The following is a 24,421-nucleotide window of genomic DNA, read 5'->3' on the forward strand; positions in this document are numbered from 1 at the left end:
TCGCACTTCGCATTGCATATAACTACATACACTATAGTTAGTAATGCGCCGATTGACAGATATATCACGGGAAAGAAAGGCGAATGGATCGAATGAAAGGTATAATAATATAGCATTTAATCCGCTTTGATGCTTTGATTCCATCCGGGAATGGGACAGTTACATATGGAAAGCATTATCCTTTGTCTATCCATGCAATTTCAATTAACTAACGACTTATATTAGCTTACTATACGCTCTTACTGTCGTGTATTTGGTATACGAGTGAAATCTTTTCAATCCTCTGGTTCTCAATTCGTCTATAAATTAAAATGCATAGGTTTTTGTTCCTTTGATTGTTTCTATTATAAAAGGTAACTAAGTATTGGGTAAGATTTTAATTATACAATACTATAATTACATCCTAGCCTTATACCTTGTATTTGTAGGATGAGCTTTCGTTGCCATTTAACGTATTCCAAGACGACACATTAACGTTGTGAAAGTGTTCTGTTTCAATCATATCAACATGCTGTAAAGCTGTCTGTCTGTTCGTCTCGTTGTCGCACAATACCGGCATTGTCACGCGAGCAGGACATGTTCTAGGAAGGGACGCGTGTCATAAACAACACTGTAACATGTTCCAGCGAAGCGGCTACAGGAATGCAAGATGCTACCGATGAAAATAATTCTAGCAGGCGTCTATTTCATTCACAATAAAGTACTAATATTAGACATTAGTAAATATTTTAAATAAGTAATATTTACTAATTTATTTTTTAATATTTTGGACATTGTGGCAATCGATGGGGTAGCCTACGTTCAGCATTGGACGAATTAGGGCTGAATACGATGATGATGATAAAATATTTAAATGAAGATAAGACTTAAAATAGTGTCAACAAAGTAAAATCCTACTCTTCAATTTATTGAATTTGACAGAGGAACGCATAGGAAGGGTGTATATCCTTTTTCCGTTCGTTCACTCTTTCGAAGAATAAAGGTAGGTCAACTGCAATTGCGGATATCTATGGACAGCCGTGGCTTCGCCATTTTCACGAATTTAGGTGACTACTTGCTACTTTGCCATCTCGTATTATAAAAAAAGTCCTCGACCGCACATAAGGCTGGGAAACTGAAAGCTAAACATACGCAGTGTCGTGAGAAGTCAACAACAATTTAAGAAAGTCGCATATAACTAGAAGTACCAGTCCGTCCCGGTCTTAGCCTTAAGTTACACATCATGCTGTGGGAAATCACTTGTATATAGAATGTCTTACATACTTATTATGTACATGCTTAACGCATTATGTTTCAATTAGTTCACATGTAAATAAATTGAAAATTAAAATTAGAATATACATTTTGACAAATGGTTACTTAAATAAAAGTTTTCTTTTTGATTTAGTCGTCTTGTCAATGCTTTTGGAAGAAAGTCACGAAAAGGAAAGATTGTTCTAGTGGCTGGAAAGATTACTAATCTTACTATCTTAATTACGAATGTTATGATGGATGGATGGATGTTTGTATCTCCAAAAGGGCTGATAGGATTTTGCATACATATAGAACAGTCTGGAAGAACACATAAGCTAATTATCATTTTTGTAATTCCGCGCGGACGGATTCGCGGGCGACTGCTAGTAATACATAATTTTCTTTTGTAAATTTATACTACATTTATTAATTTCTTAGTTTGATTTATTCAATTTTGCATACCTTTTTATATTAAAGTATGAATATAAACGAAATCATGTTTTTGCTGTGTCATTATTTCAATTTAAAAAATCGATAATACATCAATGTCGTGAATGTGAAATTTCAGATCGAAAATAATTACTTACAAAAAGAAACAAAAGACAAACTACGTTTGTTAAAAAAAATTAACTAACTCTTGTACAGTGGGCCTATCACGAACATTTGAAACAGGCGACAAGACGTATGAGATTTTTGGTGTACTTTACACCCGATAAATTACAATACAATAAACATTTCGTCGAAGATTGTCATTATACATTCGTAATAGGCCCACTGAAAGCATTTTACCTAAATATACCTACTTAACCCTTAATTGGATGGTGTCCAGTGAGACGAACAAATAATTAAAAACATCTACTGAACGAAAAAAAAACAGTTTTTTTGCTACAAAAAATTTCGTCGAATTAATGGTTAATCCAGACAGAATATTATTTGCAAGTTTATAGAATTGTAATATCTGCTTAATTGTAAACTTTAAAGACTTGACACAATGTTGCGAGATGTTATTTCTTTCTTTTTGACATGTTTTAAAAACTTCTTTTCACAAGACAATCAGGTTGTTTATCAAATAAATGCGAACGTAGCATAAAAGATTATCTCTCACAACGAAGTCAGTCCCGATCAGTTTTTGCCTTATTTCAGAACAGATTTAGCTCACACAATTGACTTTGTTCGCCATAAGTCAGACATAAAACGGATGCCAGTGTCAAAGTCAGATCTTATTGTGTGCTTGAAGGATATTAATTATAACTAAGACGTTTGTTATGAGTGAGAGTGAATAAAGCCACAGGTTAAGGTTGTAGTATATTCAACATTTTGTATTAATGTAAGTTTTTTTTATTAATTTTTTTAAATATGTAATTTGGCACCTTTAAAAATTTCACAATAAAACCTTCTTGTCATAACTGTCAGAAAGTAATGAACTCATAAACTACATGTCAAATAATTTAAGAGGAATCTACATATATTAAATTCTCGTGTCACAATGTTAGTTACCATATTTCTCCGGAGCGACTTGACCGATTTTTATGAAATTTTATATGCATATACAATAGGTCTGAGAATCGACTACAATCTATTTTTTAATCCCATGCGGACAGAGTCGCGGACGACAGCTAGTATTTAATAAAACTTTCTGTGAATTTACTAATTGTACACGTTACATGTCTCATAATCTATAAAATGCTAAAATGTAATAAATTGTAGAAAGCTTATGTGGTTACTTTAGTAAATAAATATTAGCAGTCTTGTCTTGCCTATGTCTTATTATTCTTTAGTCTTGAATCGAATAACTATATAATACTAAGAAATCATAAGACGTCATTGTGTGGGCGTGTGAATACTTTACATAAAATCATCATCAAGCACCAAATATTTATTTTAATTTGTTCTTCCGGCACGGCACGTGATTATTTGAGATCTGTAAAGATAACTTTTATGTCCCTCAAACAGCTTCTAGGCGCTTCTAATAATAATATATAAAATAAAAAATGTATTGTCAAATTGAAGACAATTTTTTATAATATTTATCATAACGTCTAACTATAATAAAACTGAATAATCTGTATTGTCTACTCTGTGACTACGTAGATAACAAAGTGAATATATCTCTCGCGCACTGAAACACACTGTCTTCATTCGTTTTAGACAGGCCTTAATTATTCACAGTAGAGGTGATTCCAATCAGACAGTCCGCCGTCCCTTAGACTGGCTCGATGTATAGAGCCCGTCACCTACCTTCAATACTTTTGGCTACAATTGCGATACCAACCCAAGTTAAAGCTGTCTAGTATTTTTAGATTTACTTATTATACACTATTTGGTTTACGGTCTACTCTATCGATCGGGTTTATTTTGAAATTTATCTTACTAATATTATAAATCCGAAGAATGGATGGATGTTTGTTTGAAGGTATCTGCAGAACGGCTGAATGGATTTTACTTAAATTTGGCACACATATAGAACATAGTCTGGAAGAAGACATAGGCTACTTATTATGTTTTTTAATTCCGCGCGGACGGAGCCGCGAAAGACAGAAAGTTAAAAAGTAAAAAAGGTATAGTAGCAAATATTATGTTTTAAAATAAATATAGATTTTATTTCTAAAAGATTTTATTTATAGCTAAGAATAATGGATTTTTTTTCGGAAATATTATGTCAAGAAAAAAGTGCGTTCTCTTAATTGTCAGTAAAATTAAAAAAGAAATTGCTTTGCCCCAAAGAGACACTTGGGAGAATTAATTTATTTGATAGTTAATTTTAGACTTAAGTAACAATTATGTCATTCCGAATGACATTATGCTATTATCATGTCACATGACACCTCACAAAGCGACATAATGAGCAGAGACGACACCAACAAAATAACTTAATAAATAATAATTCCTCCAATAAACAGCATACGTAGGCCATTAGGGCCGTCTTGGTACCTAACTACGGGTTTAATTGGCAATAAATTATGATAATTTGCGTTCCTGCCCACCCCGTAACACTTCTGTTTATGAATTTAGTTATTGAGGTTAGAGAAAAATGTTTTATCTATGATTTATGTTTTTATTTCCAGTAATTTTAAGCAAAATTGTGATTGTTTTGTTTTATTTAAAACTGGTGGAATTGTTTTTTTGTATACTGTACTTGATAAATAAGAAATGTTAGTTCTAACATCTATAGTAGAGTACAGACAGCAAAAATAATTTTACATGATTGAATTAAAAATATTTTATTAATTATGTACTTTAAAAGTAAGTTATTACAATTAGTCTTCTTCATGCTTATTAAAGATTTCCTACAGAAGAAAAATTGGTTAATTTATTTCACGTATGCATTAAGAAATAAACTAAGCGTAAAAGATAGTCTTTTGACATTTAAAGTCAACCATTAGAAACGAGTCTCAATTAACTGCAATAAAATATTTTGCATTAGCTCTCTGTCCCTTTGAATTAATTTGTATAAAACGTTGAAATAAAACAGAAAAGGTTCGTCAATGTATACCCAGTACCCACATATCCCTACATTTTTTTATGAATCAACACAAAGTGTCTCTTAATTTCACCTCCCCACGGCTTTACAAAGTCGTATCTGGAAAGTACCGATAGAACAACATTTTTTTTTTAAATTTAAATCTCATATAATTTTATGAATTTATTAATTTGCTTTCAAATGTTAAAACTATAGTAGTAACTCAGGCATTTTAAAAACTGATAGGCGTAGTAATATCATTATTTTTTATTTTTATACAGTTTAATAATTAAAAATATTTTCATAAGTAAGTATCAAAAATATAGTTAAACAGATTTTTTATTTGGAAAATCAGTCAAGAGTAACATAATATAAATTAGAATAAAGGAGTAATAAAATCAAATTACTTTCACAATCATCTTTTTAAAATCTATACATGAAATGTTTTTAAAGTACTCAATTAAATATAAAATAAAATTAATTTTGCTAACTGTACTTTGGGAGGGCGTCACACAAAGGCCCGACTGCTCTCTTCCTCCGCGCTCTTCCTTCCACTTTTTACTTTTCGGCCCTCTTGTCTCCTCCATGCACCCTCCGTGTCCTCTCTCTGTTCTACGCGAGGGTGTTTTGTTTTATTTTTTTTCTTTTGCTACATGCGAATTTTCTTTGTTACTTACATTACTAGTAACAGATTAAAAATTTTATAAACGAGTATTAAAATTTTGTTTTAGATGACGTTGTGTAATTGCCAATTGAATCACAATGGAGAATTAAAAAAGGGTTAGTCCCACTTCTTAAACCACTAAATATACGTCCAAATAAAGAATCAGTAACTTAAAGAAATAATACAGTAAAAGCTCATAAGAAGTTTCTACTAATTTTGAGTATTACTTCGAGATAGTAGACAGGTTTAGACGCACTCCTTATTCTAGAAATTATCCCATTACAAGTCTGCATTTCAGATCTCATGTAAAGCAAGATGCCTTTTAAAGTTACATTTCACCACCACATTAGGTTAACAAGGTCGTGTTATGTTTTGTCTTTATTTTAACCACCTTAAATATTCGGCAATTAGGAATCGAAGTGGAAACAACACTGTGTTGCGGGACGTAATTACGTTTATTTATTTCCATTCCCGTTCGCGTGACGCGACGCTCAATCGGCGAGATAAGATGTGTCAGTCGCTGTGTCGGAAATACAAAAAGCACTCACGCAATACTTTCAAATTTCGCGTTTCATTTGTTTATATTGTATCGCCAATCTTTAAGTTGATCACCAGAATTGTTAAGTGCCCCTTAGTGTAGATTTTGTACCAGAAATCTACTCTATAATCTGTAAAGAGAACGAAATCATCTGAAAAGTGTGCTGTTTTGTATTTTCTTCAAAAGAATGTTATAATATAATAATATTAATAAAGTATTATTCGCTTTGTGGACTTAAGACGTATAATTATTACACAAACATAAAAAGCAGACTTATTGAACAAGTTCTTTTATTACCACCTTGTCTTATAAGTAAATACTAAAACATTCTTAATTCAAAAGGACCTTTACATCCATTCAAATACAATGAAAAGAAAACCACCACATTTTCATACAAAAACGGTACCTATCTATTTCGCTTGAAAGCACCGAAGCAAGAATAAGGGACAAACAAAATGTCTATAGAGGCGAGACTAAACATTTCCAAGACGATGCTCTAGGGGGTGCTGGGGGAGACGAGCGTAGGGTGGGGGGTGGCACAACACATATATCTGCACCACAAACTTTTCAACAAACCCCCCAGAAACAAGAAACAAGCGATTATAAACTCTAAGAGCAACGAAATAGGATCGAAATAAGCGGTTAAATGTAACTTTGCTCAAGTCTAAAACTGTAACACATTGTCCATTGAAGAAAGGTCTCTGATAGTGCATTACACCACCCCTTTGAGAACACTAGGAACATATATGAGGGGGACGAGGTGGTTCATGTTATAATGGTTGTTTGTAGGTTTACAATTCGCGTGTGTGAGAGTTTCGCTTATTTGAAATGAAGCAAATCTAAAGCCACATAATAAGCAAGTAGATTCACAAGAAAACGTCTTTATAACGTGTACTTAAGACTTAATACTATGTTTATTACGTACATAAGTATTTTAATTATTAATTGATAGAAGTATGTTGATATTATGTAGATATACTATGATGATGGGTATATTTATTTATGTAATTGAACGAGAAAATAGGGACATGTTAAAGATAAATTATAGAATAATAGTTAATCGAAAAGGCGAGTGATTTTCGGCTTCACAATCCATAAAATTGCAAGAGTGCTTTAGTATTTCAAGGGAAAATATCTATCTCTATCTACCTTGGTATCAACAATCATCAGCCTGGCATCATAAATTTTATGCTCGTTTGTTACAACTAAAGTTGATACTTGTGTTTTAACGTCTAATATTATTACTAGAGGCAATGAGCTTAACCGATTTAGACATGTCAGATGTCATTGGAATGGCATTTTTCTTCAAGAGTCATAAGGGTATAGTCAGAATGGATTATTGTATAATTTTTAATATCCACGACAGACTTTAGTACAGTCGTGTCGAGTTCATTGTGAATACAAAGTAGGTACTGTCGCGCTCGGTCGATAGTGCGGCGATTTGTCGCCGTCGGACAGTCAGCGACACCTGTCGGCGGCATCCGGCCACTGCCCGCTAATGAGCGCTTGCTTTTACTGCACTCGGACATAAGATTGTTATAGACCATGTCCATGCTATTCTTACTTCGGTAGTAAATATATATAAATGTATGAAATCTTTTGTGGATACGAAAATAGAGTAATAGAGTTAAGTTACCTATTTACTGTTATGGGTTTACCTAGAAAAATATTTATATTTAACCTTAAAAAATATTAGGATTTCTCTACATGAGTGTACCGTATGATGATTCAGGTGTAGGTCACTTGTACAGTCGCGCTCAGCGGTTGTCACACTAATTGTCCGGCCGCCCGCCTCACGACAGTTGTCCCAGTTGGGTTGCTTATAATTACCAACCGTGTAATATCAAGTTAGATTATGTATGGGAATTTAAAAATATGTAATAGTTGTTGGGTACGCACCGTGAATATTACAAGGCTATAAATACGCGAAACTCAAGTATTTTCAACTCAAGAATTTAGTTTTGTATTTATTTATAGTGGTGATAAAAGGTTATATGAGCACTATGGCTAAAAATGATATGATATCGGTGAACGGTTAACATCAATTCTTAAATTTATTTATACTTTAATTAATTTTGGAAAAGTAATTACTTAACTCTAATTAAGTCTTAAATATTTCGGGAGAGAATATTTCAGAAATGTAGAGCTTAAATTTTTTTTTTATATCATAAGGTGGCAATCGAGCGAGCGGGCACCTGAAATAGCTGAAATAGCAAAGTGACTGTTGCCCATAGACATACGCAATTGCATATGCGTTGCCTACATTTAATCGACGGAGGAGAGGATGCACAGAATGAAAATATTTTCCCTTCCCATGCATCCTCTCATCCGGAAAGTCCACTTCCACTTCCCATCCTTTCCTTATAAGGAAAAAGGGACACACGCTCATCAGGCGAAACACGGAATAGCTTCCACTTGATGCCTGTCTTCTGTGTGGTCGTGGTATTTCACCGGGCGAGCCGGGCCAATTCATGCGTAGATGTTAAAGCGGGCTCTACGACTATTATACCACGCTTAAAAAATCCTGATGTAAATCTGTCTATCTAAAAATCTAAAAAAAACAGCAGCATGAGCAAACAACTATGTAATCGAATATGATGAACATCAAACAGTTGAGCATTCCCATTCTAAATTCGTAAACACAATAGCGTATGAGCCAACAATAGAGAGGCAGGCATTTCAATTCGGTGCGCTATTGTTGTGCGCCGTCGCCATTGGCTGGGGGGTACAATGGGCCACGCCCGCCACACAATGCCCTATTGTCCGCTACCTGTGACCGCGCCCATGGGAAAATTCTACGATCTCACGTTTTATTTTTTTTAATTTTTCATCTCTACCAAAGATTAGGTATTCGAATATAGGAGTTAACAAAGAGTTATCTTAATTCCATTATGTTTGAACATATTTTAAAATTAGAACAAAGATATTTAACCGTATAATTCGACTGATTAATACATATTTTTATCTCAGGTTTTTCAACGAGAATGAAAGGGACAACAATATGTAATAATAAAGACGGTAATATAGTAGAGTTCTATCACAATGATGAAAAACAAAAGATATTTTGTTACCAATAGTTATGTTTGCTTAATATGGAGCAGGATTGCGTCTATGTTTGGTAATATCATAAAAATAAATTAATTTTATAAAAGTTAATAATACATTTTTAAACTATAATATTGTGTTACTGATCACAGATTATTGTATTTTTATTACGAATTTTAAAACAACGCAAGATGTTAATCGATAAATTATACGTTATGAGCTACAAAATATAATGTAAATGTAAAAAAAAAATATTGTTATCTGATATGTTACTGTGTTAATAAAATTATGCTATTCTCATATTTATTTAGAACAGATTAATAGCACAATTAAAAAATCTCTTGAAATTAAAGAAACGATAATCTATAAAAAAAAACGACAAAAAATAATATTATAATAGAGGAACAAGGTTATTAACCTTTTATTTTGTACCTTTTCGTTGTAAATAAAATTGTTTCACTATGAAAGTCTTTGAGACCGACACAGACGCATTTTTAAAAATATAAGTATACCTATACTAAGCCAAACATTATTTTAAACGTCTCTAACTGCATTATAACAGAGAGCTTACTGTAAATAAAAACCTTTCGGGTGATAAAAAAGCAAAATCGTTTGGCTCTTAAGTGCTCCAAATGGGATGCGACATCTACTCATTTTTTCCTGTAAAAGCATTGGTTTTTTACAAAAAAAATCTAAGTGATACAGGATCGGACATCATCTGCGTTAACTACTTTCCGAAATAATATCAAAGAGGGCGCTGGCTTCGCTACAAATGAATATTAGTCAGACTAATGTATCCATTTGCGTTAAGTTAGTGAAGATATTTTTACGTTGAGTCGCGTAAATATCTCACAAACGAGGGGAACGGAATAAAGTCGATTGACTTTTGTACAGAATAGGGAAACTGAAATACAGACTTTTTTGAGATTAATAGTTGGCTGCATTTAAAAATAACTTTACAAAATACTATGCTATTAAAAAATATATTTCACTTGAACAAGCTGTTACATAGATAAACAGATAATATACCCACTTATTAATTCAAGTGGAAAACAACATTTTCCAAATTATACACCTTAGCGAAATATTATAGACTGTTGCCCACAAAAATTGTTTAAATGTAGATAAATAAACTTATAAAATAAGTATATAGCTAAATATACACCAAATAATTTTCCTAAATCAAGTAAAGATTCGTCTTGTGTTCAAAGAAAACGCCTCATCAACTCTCCACAAACACGCACAGCTTCATAAAGCGGCCATATCTGCCCCGATATAATCCGCATTCCTTTAGACAACATCAAAATGAACTTAGTTTGTGCGAGTTTGATATGGGAAAGTACATCACAAGGGGAAGGGTGAAATGAACCAGTTATGTTGAAAATGAGGGGGAGCATTATAGAGACGAGCGGGCGTGGGGACAATCTTCAACTTTGCCGGCTTAATTATGATGAAACGAATACAAGATGGATCTGAACTTAAATTACACTGAGTGTCAGATGTAAGAATTGCATCAGTAAATATAGCATCCAATTTAAATAATACATGAAGTATGTTCAGATATTATTAATACTTAAAACTAATCTAATATTTTACTTATTATATTTGTTTTTAGCTCATAATAGCAAAAAAGTGTTATATGAGATCGTAAGTTTAGTCCCATGTAAATTTAAAAACTTAAGAATCTGCAATCGATTATTTTTTTTGTAAAACATAAACGGAGGTAATTCTAGGAGTGACAGAAAGCCGGCCTGCCGCGGCGAAGGGCGCGCCTCCGGCTAATTGGCGTCACTTAGCGCGGCCGCTATCTATTTAAAGATCACCGAACGCTTTGAATCTAATCCGCGCGTTCATGTCGCATTGTGCCACTTCCTTCTCCGGCCATGAGAGGAGATCGCGTTTGCCTCATTTTTTAAAATTATTTTAATAAGAAAGACGCAATTCATTTGTTTTTTTGTTCATTAGAAATCGAACTTTAATCTGTCAAGACGTCTAATAACTGAGCTATTACCAATTCGTATTATTAATCTTAAATCTTTCTCCTATATAGCTGTAATCTTTGTAACGAAGAAACTTATAAAGGAGCTCCTCACCCCACAAGGTTCCTTAGTTCCTCCAGTTCAAACAAAACACCAAAAACCAATCAAGTAATTGCTCGCCGACCCCCGGCATCGGTAGCGCCGTTTCCTCCTTCGATAATCTTCATTACCGAGGACAAAGGGGGGTTTGGGAGATGGGGGAATACACCGCAGCGTCTACCTGGTATAAATGTCAGATTTTTGTCTCCGTCTTGCATTACAGGTCACGAAATAATTATGCTAAGCAGATGTTATACTTATATTAGAGAGATAAAGACTTATATTAAAAATTACTGTATCATTCAAGCATTCTAATCACGTTAACAAAAGTTGTCCATCGTTATTTTTAATAAGTTTCATGCCATTCGTAAATAGAACACAGATTTCATAGCTTTTTATCTATAAAGGTACTTTTAAAATGTTACCGTATTAAAATAATGAAAAAACTATTCCCACCAGAATCAAGTTCTAAGCCGTAACAGTGAGTTACAAAAGTCGTCGTTCACAAAAGCTACAGTTGTAAGCTACATACATCCGGCCGTGTATCTACAGAATCGTAGCTCCGAATAAAAGCTCTCCATCCGACCCGTGCGGAGCTTTAAACGTCAAACAAAAAGCAATTTTCGCTGAAACCAGTATAATAAAGGTACAGAACGGAGGGGTCACCTCACACCACGGAGTAGATAATACGAGCACATACGCGCGGCTAGGGGTAGGGGGTTGGGGGGATACCCCGAGACACACATTCTTCCACGCCTGCGCTGCGCTCCAATATGGGTCATATTGTCCTTACGTTTACAAGGAAGCCAAGCCTGAAACGAAACTGTATTCAATGCGACGGAATGCGGCTGCAGAGAAATGTTATTTCAAAGCGTATACAATGGCATATAATGTTTTTAACAATATAATTTGGTAAAGTAATCCGTGTATTAAAAATTACTGCTATACTGTATTTCGGAGTTCTTTAATTTAATAATCTTGGTAAGATCGACTAGCTAGTAGTGAATATAGTCTTAATAATATGTATTAATAACATCGAGCGAGAGTCGAACGACTCTTTGGAAGCCGAAGAAGACTGAATGTCAACATTCATTTTTATTAAGGAAAAGAAAGAGAAAAAAATGTACATTGAAATTGATTAAGCTTTACTTGAGTAGTTCAAACATTTTTAATTCAAATATAACGATGCGATAAATGATAACAATTTGCCAAAAGATAATGAGAAACAAATTTCGCAATAAATATAATTTGTCATAAACACATGAGAAACATCCGTTCTATATTTTACGGAACGTGTCAGTGTATTTTTAGCAAACCAAAGAGTCGTTGAAAATTTATCGCCTACTTTCTTGTTTAAAGACCCTTGTAATTCACATTTTGCTGTTAAAACAGTTACATAAGATCCATATCTTCATATCCATAAGAAATATGACAATAAGATTCGCATTGTACCACTAACGTAACCTGTTTTACGTGATTTAAAAAGAAATATTAAAACATTTTTTGATATAATGATATGCAAATATTTATAAGGGGACGCCAAAAATACATTCGGTCGCGGCGTATTTTAGAGCGGAGTTGGTCCGATGGGAAAGCGAGCCTCGACAACAATAGACCGCGCCAATGGCACAATAGAAACGTTTTCCTACGGCCACGCCTCGCCGACACAATGCCAACACGCCCAGTCGACGTCGAAATAAAGAAAATTTTCTTCACAAATACACGTAACGCGAACGATTGTATCGACTTTTTAAACGCCCTCAGACTAGATCGCACTCCCACCTGTGCCTCATTGTGGTGTGCGAAACGTTTTCACAATGCCGGGCGCCGGCACGCACACGCGGCTCGCCGGCGCGCCTGGGCGGGGCCTCGAGCAGGACGGCTCGGACCGCTCGCGCGCGCGACAGAGACCGCCGCCGCGCACACAGAGGTGCGCGCTCCAAGAGGACGGCTCCCACTGCTTTCTATAGATTCTCCGCTGTTATTTCTTATAGACAATTGATCGTGAGCGTCTCTTTGATAGCACGGTGATGAAAAGGCCGCCTCGGCCCGTCGGAGACGAGGTGAGACTGGATTCCTGGGGCCAGCATCAGCGCAGCTCGCCAAAGGCTCCGACTCGCGGGCTGGCAGGCGAAGGCATTGTCTCCAGGGCAGTGACATCGGGTCGGTGCGTCCCTGTCGCTCGCAAGCGCGGGGCGGCGTATTGTGCGGCGTATTGTGCGCTCGCTTCGATCTGCCGGCATTGTGTATCCGCCGCGCGTGCCGGACGGACGTTCGCTCCGCTGCTTGCACGATCGCGCCTTTCGAACTGTTACATCGACGATTTTGTGTTCCGAAACTGTTCGTTGTGTTTGTTTATTTCTTTATATTTATTGTGTTAGTGACTGAAAAGACTGTGTAATTATGCCAAAGAATCGTTGTGATAGAACGATTTTGATTATGTGTCAATTTTAGTTTTTACGTTTTCGTTTCCTTGATTTTTTCATTTATATTTTGTTGGTTCGTGCCTGCGTTTTCACCGATGTTCCGAAAGGCGAGAGGAACAATGGTAACACAATTAAAGGTATGTGTGAATAACATTGATAATTTTTGAAAGTAATATTTAAGTGTTATGTTATTATCATTAAATTATGTTGTTATGGTGATGCGTTCAGATCCAATATACGTCGGCGTTTGTATTAAAAAAAATCGTAAAAATACTTCGGTAAGCTTTAATTGGTGTCAAGATAGAGCGGGTATTTTAAGAAACTTTGTTAGCTAAATATGCTTGAATATGCAACTACTGAAGCAGCAGCCAAAACTTGACAGTACGAACTACTTGTAATTTTCCTAGCTTACGGGTAGTTATGAGTTTTTTAGTTTTTAATATTTTTTTAAATGATCCTCTATAAATATCTATAGAACGTAAACCAAAAATGTTAAAGTCATCGAACGCATTTAATTTTTAAATCACTCAGAAAAATTATAAATGTCTTATTTTTATTTAAACACTACAACAATAAAATCGATGTTATCAGTTAAGTTTTGTAAAACAATTTGAATGACAGAAGTCTTATTATTAAATATTATAATCCTACTATTATATTATTATATAAATGCATTGTTATTTTTTCACAAAGAATACAAATGATTTTTACAGTTGACAAAGTATCGTATTTTTTATAAGTTTTTTTTTTTAAATTACATATCTCAATTGACGTTTTCCTTGACGATATTCACATAATAATGATAAATTTTGTTTATAACAAAATATAAGGTAATTAACAAAATTCGTAACCTCATAACAACAGAATCGCCTATGGTGCCCGGAGGACAGTATGTTTAGAAGGCATTAGGGTAGACTATTCCCAACTGTTGGTATACAGGATGATAATAAAATATTATTTAATATTCAATATTTTTTATAATTATTAAACGACCAAGATAATAATTACTTTGTTGGAACCTTTGGTAGCTACCTCAGGTAGGTAGCTATAGCTTATATTCAGACGTTTATATTAGGTACTAAGATTAGGCTTTCGTCTATCAAATAATGTTAATATATGCAATGTAAAGAATAATTAATTATTGTAATTACTAGTTGGAAGGCGATAGAGCGTTTAGTTTATTTAGCCTTATGATTATTTATACAGTTTTTTTTAATTAAATTTATTTGATAGACATTTAGAACAACTTGTATATTCAAGTAATTTTCAAATATGTTCATCAGTATGTATATTAGTCGTAGCCAAATGTCTTTAGTAATTTGGTTTGCTTTCGGTTAGATATGGCTTATTTAGCGACATTTTTTTTCTTAATTTTTAAACGTATACGTAGTAAAGGTACGCAGGATTATCAGCTTAAAACCATATTCAATCTCAAATTATTTAATGTGGTATTTTTAATAAATATATTTAATCCAATTGGTTCAAATTTCCCCGATCTAAAGTTTGTACTCTCAATTAAAACGTGATCTATTAAGAATACGATCGAATAATTTTTCTACAACGTTTATAGCTAAATAATAAAATTAGTTTCCGATCAATTTCAAGGTTCGTATTTTGATCGTAATAGCATACAGTATAATTTTACTATGGTGATATGATCAAGAAGGGATTGATGAATCACACAGAAGACAGGCGTGAAGTGGAAATAATTTTGCGTTTCGTCTGATGAGTGGACGGAGATCTAATTTTAGTCTTCTTTCCCTTCTCACACTTTTCTTATAAGAAAAGAATATTGACGGAAAAGGGGATGCATAGAAAGGGGAAATATTCTCTTTCTGTGACTCCCTTCCTCCGTCGATTAAAGGTAAGCAACGCATCGGCTATTGTAGATGTTTATAAGCAAGGTATCTTCGCTATATTGGCGATTACTAGTCTAATATAAAAATAATACTGTAATGACTAAAGATGGATCGATCTGAAGAATACGTTATTAGAATAAGGATAGTGAGATGATACGGTGACATCTATATTGAATATTTCTGCAGGCGAAAGATTTACACGCAGGTTTGAAATCGTAAAAGTGTACGTACGTATAGATACAACAGAATACTCTCATAAAAATATTTTAATGGACAATAAAAGAAATGCACGTTGTATAAATAATTTCAAAATATTATAGTGTCTAATAAAATCAGCCAGTATCATACAAATCCATTATAAGTAATGGATTAGTAGTTATTTTTGTGTAAATACAGTAACACTATGAGTTTATGATAAAATTCTGGAAAACATCAGAGGTAGCAAATAATGCAAATTTTCCAAAATATAACATCAATTTGGAAACATTTTTTGGGATAGCAATTTTGTTTTTTTTATAGATACTTGATCTTAATAAGTCGCGTTCAAAATAACTTACTTGTTGGAGACAACATTTCCCCCTGTGAAATTAAAAGATTCGATCACCACTTTACACTACATTATTGACATATCACCTTGCGCTTTTATAGTATGTAATATACGTAATCATTATGTATTTAAAACTTCGCTCTTTTTAATAACTTTAAAGCAATTATTGTCACCAAACAATATTTCAAAGAGATGCTAAGTACCCATCTGTCAAGCGACCTTGTTGGTTGGAATAAAATCGTGCTTTCTCGTGGTTAAGTATAAATGTTGTCACCTATATTGTGTTGTCGGCGATTGTGTCTTGCATTGGACATACTTTAACGCCGGCGGCTACTTCGGTTTCAAAGGAGTTCGCGTATTGCGGTATTGGAGACTACGAGGTGACGGCCAAATTACTGTATTTACAATTTCAAATTAACCAGGCGGTAAATTAAGGTGAACTGAACCGAGCTGTGAATATCTTGCTGGTTGAATTGTGAATTTATTTTCTTTAACATTCACTTTATTTATATCGGAATGGATATCGTTATTGTGGTAACTAATAAATGCTTTTCATTGTGTTAGTTATAAAAACTTTTTGTTCTTGAATGTGATAAATATGTAAAAGTTAACTTATTATTTACAGTCCACCTAATTACACTTAGAGGAGGCTCGACATACTACTCCTCCATACATCTCTATCACCATCACCCCTTTCACACGATCAATCCATACTTTTATTGGTCTTCTTCTATCGTTGTATCTATTCTACTTACTGCCGACTTATAATTAAAATTTCATAAAAGTCACACCAAATCGGGAATGAAAATTGATAGAAAGCGTTAGTTCTAATAGAAAATTACCATATGACATGCAGTTTATATTTAAGAGAAAAGTATTATAATTAATTAGCATTTATCAAAATATTCTAGCCTATACGTAATTTCTAATCCTAACAACTTATCAGGCGAGGTATTAATAATATATTCCTATATTGCCTAATTCTCTTATAAACTTAACTTAGTCCGTATATGCATTTAAATAACAAATATTTACAAATAAAATTTTTATTATAATACATATTTGAACGAGTCAAATTAATAATTTTCTAGTTTTACAAATTGGTCATAAATTATATGTGTAAAGAATAAATCTTTAATCGTAATCATCGATTGATTTTAAATATGCATAACTTGTTCTAATGAAATACATATTTTCATTATGATTTTTACTGTAATTGCATTATAAAATGTTTTACTTATTTGTAATTTTTAACGATTATAACAAGACTTGCTGATGACTGCGACTTCGTCCACCCGGAGTTAACAAAAAAACATACAGTAGCCTATGTGTTCCTCCAGACTATGTTCTATATGTATGTCAAATTTCATCGAGATCCGTTCAGCCGTTTTGGAGTTACCTTCAAAATAAACATCCATCCATCTAAAATTTCGCATTTATAATATAATATTAGTAACGTTATCAGGAAGTATTATACGGTTGTTTGAATGTTACTTTCGTCTGATGTAAGCTACCAAGTCACCATAATTTTTACACATTTTTTTTCATCGTTCTAAATACTTATAACCTCCTTGTTTTAATTTTTGTGTTACTTATAATTATAATCTACAAGTTGTTACTACTAATTTCCCTCCCTATAGTAACAGGTATAATTTTCAAATGAAAAGAACCGGACCAGCAATTGTTTTTAATAAATATTATTTATCATATTAACTAACAGGAAACCGTCTCACATATTTATATTAAACAGTGCCCGCAATGAAAACAGTCGTAAATCCAATCGAATATAAACCCTAGCACGCACCGGATGCGATGGTTATTAAAATAAAAAAAAATTGTAACTATTCGACCGAACAGAAATACTAAATAGACAGCGTCAAAGATGCTGCAGCCGTAAACACGTGAGATGCGGTCGATTTTATAACCGATTTATCGACTTTTAAAGTAAAAAATTCGTCGGATGTGGCAACGCCTTTAAGAACGTTATGCTTAAACACAACATTGCGGTTCTTTAAAACGTTTTGATGCGTCATAAGCTAATGAAGCAATGGTCGAGCCACACTTTACGTATCGCTTTTATAATTTGGATATAATAATACGTCGCCCCTTCAGATTTGGTAAGTGGGTTTATGATTATTTGAAATATTTGCAAAGCTTAGAATAATTATGTAAGCACGATTTGCTTTTGATTTTGTCGTGTTTATATTATTTTGGTTTACGATCAGGCATCGTAACTCTATAACATGATCTCGTTATTAACCAGTAACCGTTTGAAGTTATCTTCGATTTTATTGACTTTGCTAATGAAAACAACAAAGAACACGAAGTTTTTTTTTTATTATGAACTTTTTTTTTAGTTTTTTTATGGTTACGAAAAGTTTAGTGGTATTCAAGTTGACATTTTATGCTTATTAAAAAGCAGACTGTTAGTAGTTACAAAAATGGGGTAAAATTAGACTTGGCTTTGATTATATAAATTAGGTACCTACTTATAACCATTACAACAGTTTTGACAATTTTATAACGAAAAAAAATGTGTTTTATTCCAAAAATGTCTCCCTTTATTTCGTATTACCGATTTACAAAACAAATAACAAAAGTAAACCACCAAAATCAAGTAGGTCGATCACGTAGTCCGTTACAATTGTGACATGTAATTCAAGTTACTCGGCATCATAATACCCACCCCATTCTGTTCAAGATTTTTATATCAATTCATAGCACGTCTTCCTGTCTCTTTATTCGTTCTCTTTTGGTAATTGAAATTGACAATAAAGTTATACGTTAACATTTTTACTTGACTGAAAAGTGACATTATACTCAATGCATTGTTAGAATGAATTCAGCAAAACTGATATTTTACCTAAGTAAATCCTTAATTTCATCATCCATAGTGAGCCACATGTCGCCTACTGCTGGGCGTACGCTTCCCCCATGGGTCGCCACGTTGATCAGCCCTCGACCCCCTTCGAGCAACCAGATCTTAGGTCCATCTTTCGGGAGAATTAAGAGAATTAAACCGTTAATTATGTCATCAGATTATTCGTAACTTCAGAGTTGTAACAAAATTTATGTCTATTAAAACAAATTCATTCAAATTTCACAGTAAATAAATTTAATTGTGCCCATGACAATGGCTAGGCCCCCTGATCACAACCCCTTCCGCAGTGTCGTAGCAGGCGAGAACCTTCCGTTTCTTTCGATGTACAATCTTAGTGAAGGACAAATGGGTTTCGCTTATGGTACAAATGACAAGAAATAGCGTGCTTCTAATGTTTGAATTTTAAATATTTGAAAATGGAATGTAACCTTTTTTAATTTAAACGATGTAACAATGGAGCGTTTTATTTGAAAATTAACATATAGAAAGTTATTTATCTGTTCATAGTGATATATCCAGCCTTCTTTCTTTTCGGGCAGTATACTTTTGCAGTAGGATTTTCTCGCAAACTCCTTATAATATTGTCTAATGTATTATAGTGAATCTTATACCATCTTTAAAATAACTGATATTTGTATATTATCGTATAAATTGCATAATTACGCATTTAAATATTGTATGCAATTATAAAGTATAATTAAATTAAAATTAAATCTACGTCGATGTTTTTTACTACCAAAGAAATTAATTTTATGTTTGTTTTTCGCCTTTTGACTAATCGGTATAAATATTCATGAATGAATACCGAGAAAGAAATGCAGATTTACATCCAGATATACGATAAACTGAGTGATATAATAATCTATAAAAATAATGTGTCAAGTTTGCGTTTTATTTCTTTGACTTATATCAATGTTATAAATCTTATGAAGTTTATAGTTAAATCATGGAATTTAATTTTATTAAAACTTGTCTCATCTGATTTTAGAGATAGATGTACAATTAATTTTATACAAAATCGAGTTTCTAACATACATATATTTTATATATCTATATAGTTATGTAGCCAAAAATGTGTTTTCATTAAATATCATATTACCTTTGCTCGGCAACAACAAACTACTGTGATGAAAATCAAATTCTAATTTTAAGGTAATCTTCAATTAGTTTACTTGTTGTAATCCTGGTCCACCATATAACAAAAATGTGCTTTGCTGCCTAATGGATACGGTTTCCTAGACCTCCGCCTAGGACTTTGATCCTGTATATATATTTCGTGATGTAATCTTATCTTGTAAAAATGCTACTATAATACTCTTAGCTTATTCATCATCAGTTTTACAAGCAATGTAGTCTATTTTAATTGTAGTAATAGCATATGTTATTAAAAATAGAATAAACTCGCTATATTTCAACGATTGTACCACAACAGGTTAAAAATTGTTGTAAGAGGGTTGTAGGTGAAGTCTACTTTTAGCAGCTCATTGTTCCCCGGCGCCGACCCTTCGTAGCTAGCACGTGTTTTATTGTGCAATTACAGGACAAACATTGTGCGATCACCGCATGAATACTAAGGAAGTCCTATTGTTAACATTGAAAAGGCTCATGCTTCTGATTTAATGCGCGTAAGAGCACAAGTACTGGATGTACCTAGTAAATTCCTGAGTAGATAGTGCTTATATTAGGTTTTTTGACTTGATTATTTATAGATAACTAACTGATGCCCACGGCTTCATGAAACTGCTATCTAAAGTTCAACCTTGATAAGCTGAATTTTGATATAAGTATGATTATTTATATCATAAATGCGAATGTATGTATTGATGGATGAAACGAAAACGAAGTCGCGGACGACACTGTAAAATATAATTTGTATTTCCATTACGAAATGCCAATGACAATTGAAAAATTTAATAATATGGTGAATTATTTTGAAATGAATGGGTAAACTTGACTTTTTTTGAAGATAAACAATTTTACAGTGCGGTTTATTACTTGAGGCATAACCACTGTATTTAAGGATTGTAATATTATGAAGTAAAGCACAAACTCAAACAAACTATAACAATAACACGTGTCGAATGTATTGATAATACAATCATAATATGAAATACATATACGTGCTTTCTCGATGCGTCTTTGGATTCAAAAAATAAAGGGTTTCCTGTACCAATTGTCAAACGACATTCGACCCTGTATAAAGGAAATGGCCATTATAACGCACCTTAACAATAAGGCATCGTGTACACGTGCTCCGGTTTCGAGCTGTGTGAGAATAGTCTTTTATGGGACAGATCGAAGCTCTTGTGATTACTTTGTCTGCTATTTATTTTAGAGCAAGACATTTGAAATAAATTAAATGGATGATATAATTAATGCGTAAAAATATATTGTTACACTAAGATATTTTTTTAATTGTACTTACAAATTACATCGCCTAATATTTATTACCACGTATTTCACTGTAATCTTATTAGGTAATATTAATGGGTATGTTTGCATGGATGGCTGGATGTTTGTTAGAAGGTATCTCCAGAACAACTGAATAGATCTTCATGAAATTTGGCATATACGTAGAATATAGCATGGAAGAACAAATAGGTTACTAATCATGTTTTAATTCCGCGCGGACGTTATCCCGGGCGACAGCTAGTTTTTATAATAAAGTAATAAAAAAATGTGTCATCTTTAATTATTATTATTGCTTCATAGACGAGATAATGTACTATTTAACGTTATAATTAACCTATCCTAAATCAATCCGTGCACAATACGGAGACGGTATGTCAATCGATTCTTGTTTCGTCAGACATTTTTCACTCGTACAAACAAACAGATGTCCATATGACCGGTGTGTGTTTGTTTTAACTGTCTCTTAGTTTCCTACAGGATTTTTATTAGATTGAAATCACATTTATATTTATTTAGCTTAGTTAAATATTGGAATGATTTTTAGGTTACTTATTTGTTAGACATGAATATACTGTAACGGCCGAAATTGAAATTTAGTCAATTATTTAAAAAAAAAAATAATTAAATATTTGAATTACTTCGTAGGAGACGGAAGACAAAAAATCGCATGCAATAGAACATATTTTTGATTTTATTTTGCTACCTTTATATTGGTTAAATTTGTACCAAATTAATTAAAATGGCGATGAGAAGTATCACGAACATGCGAAAATGGTTCGAGATCGAATATTTTGTAAGTCGATCATGATTATTAGGTAGAAGGAAATATTTAGGGAGTACTTTTGTTAGATATGACTCTTATTATTGTCATTAAAGCAAAGCGCACCTTCTAATGCACACTATTAGAAGGTGCGCTTGGCACATGTCCGCGGAAGTTCATAATCTCTCGCCCGATTGTTGTTTTAACATTTTTTTCCATAAAATAAAACTATCGCTCCGGCTCATATTTATAATAAAGAGTTTTATGAGTTTACGCATCGAAAGATACTAAAAATATTAACAGGATGCAGGACCAACGGCTTTATTGTAAGAACAATGTGTTTGCTTTTCATCGGAACACCTTTATAGTTTCGAGTTATGGTTTTTATATTATCTTCCACTCGGGTTCATAGAAGTAGCGTTCGGCACTGATCTACATCCGTGTTTATGGAAGACGAATCTTGTGTGTTTTGTTATGAAGATATTGTTATGATCTATTTGATGATTTTATATTATACTAACGCAACGCTAAAAGTGTATTACTGTGCACAGTTCTTTTAACAATTCGCTTTGAGTCTAACTATAGGTACTATCAGAGGAGTTAGACAAATGTCGTGCGATAATCAAATGACTTATCGAAAGTTGTTGTCAGTTCTATACATTTTTTAAGTTTGTTATGGAATCGCTTCGGAGCGAATGCAATTTGTCTAACCCACCAGGTCGTTATAAAATTTTGCTAACTGTCGCCTGCGACTCTGTTCGCGCGAAATGAAAAAACTTAATTAGTAGCCATGTGTTCTTCCGGACTCTGTTCTACATCTAAGCCAAATTTCAGCGAGATCAATGTAGCCGTTCTGAAGATACATTCAAGCAAACATTCATCCATCCATCTAAACATTCGCATTTATGAGTAAGATTTAGATACCACGTATGTCACCAGTTTGATTACACACTGGGTAAGAAATTAACATTTTCTACGTACTTTTTATGTATGAAGGAGACAGTGCAAAATTTTAAGCAGTTTTCTAGAAATTTTCTTATCCTATCAATTTCTTTCGTCTTTAAATCCTCTCGCGAAGTATTTCAAGATAATATTCAATTGTTCCATATATCCGTGACTGTTGTTTAGAATATTCTTCGGGCATTTGGTATCTATTGAGAAATCATTTCCTGAAAATAACTCGCTGTCGCCTCCCGGTTTTGTCTCAGTTTTATGGCGACGCTGACATATTTACCGGCTTTCTCCCTGTAAAACTCGGAAACGGTACTGCCGGTTCATTTTACACTCAATTATACTATTGTTACGAATGCCTTTAATAATTAATCAGTCATCACATTCCACTGTTATAAGAGAAGAATTTGTTTCTTTTTTTATAGGAGAAGGCGGCAAACGAGCAACGAATCGCCTAATATTATTTGATCCGACGCCCATGGACATCCGCAACGCCAGAGGAACCGCAGATGCTTTGCCGGCCTTTAAGGAAGGTGTACGCTCTTTTCTTATTCAATTTCACAGTCAAATATTTTGAAGAATATACCAAGTAGGTTATTATTCATAAGTCTATTAATCTGGACACTAAAGTAACTTAATAACCGTTGGTTTCTGGAAACAAAAACCCTGTATAAAACATATCGTCATCCCTGTCATTATCTATGACAAAACAGAGATAACAATATGTTTTAAACGGAAATTTTGGTCGTAGAAACCCACGGTAAGTAAAGCAATTGCTCGTTTAAGGTGTTTGTCGTTATGATACATTTTAGTTCTACTTACGGAAAACTGCAGTTGGAAAAACTACGTTACTATACTTATTATTCCGACTCACACTATTATTGGTCTGTATCAGTCATCGGGAAAATCCACTATCAATTTGAACACTTTCTTGACTTTCACCTTTCATGCATTAAACCTTAAAAAAACAAACAACGTAATATAATCTACAATTAAAAATAAGATAATCGATTCTAAAAATAACAACGAACAAGAGAACGGAATCGGTTCGTGCACTCAAAAGCATTGTATAGAAAGATAAGCTGGCACATGCATTACATTAACACATCTGGGCGCTTACTGACACAGACGGACAGAAAAAATATCCAATTACCAAACTCGACTCTCGTTTTGCCATTTTTTTCGCCCCGCACATATACGGGTCATGTTTTGTTTTTTATAATATTATTGAATTATTTCACATACCTTAATAGTTTCATTCATTGTTGTACTGCAATTTAAGTTGAATAAATATAGTATTTTACAGCTCTTCTACATTGCATTTCTTCGTATCGTTAACTTAGGAATCTTATGCACTCAAATCAAAACCTGAATTTTCATATTAAATTTTTTCGGGAACGTTGTTCTTTCAATTAGTTTTCAATGAATTGACTATATTTCTTTATCGTATTGTTTAAACTTTGTATCTCGTACATTCAATATCAAAGTTAATTTTCTTAATTTTTTTTATCTGCTCCAGAAAATAATTCGTGGCTGATGCATGTAAGGCATACAATTTAAGTACTCT

At 33.3% G+C, this 24,421-nt stretch overlaps 1 protein-coding gene across 2 annotated transcripts in view; it reads left to right on the forward strand.

The window, feature by feature from the left end:
* Sox102F (transcription factor Sox102F) overlaps window positions 1–24,421 on the forward strand; it is a 215,094-nt gene that overhangs the window by 105,089 nt on the left and 85,584 nt on the right. The window contains exon 1 of one of the 2 annotated variants that reach the window (XM_013316261.1): window positions 13,263–13,581. The exons of the other annotated variant lie outside the window; for it this stretch is intronic. The gene's annotated coding sequence lies outside the window, so the exon portion shown is untranslated. Of the gene's footprint in view, window positions 1–13,262; window positions 13,582–24,421 lie in introns of those variants that run through there. 2 annotated transcript variants of the gene reach the window in all.

Source organism: Papilio xuthus, unplaced genomic scaffold (genome assembly GCF_000836235.2).
Source record: "Papilio xuthus unplaced genomic scaffold, Pxut_1.1 DF826949.1, whole genome shotgun sequence".
NCBI classification, from domain to species: Eukaryota; Metazoa; Arthropoda; class Insecta; order Lepidoptera; family Papilionidae; genus Papilio; species Papilio xuthus.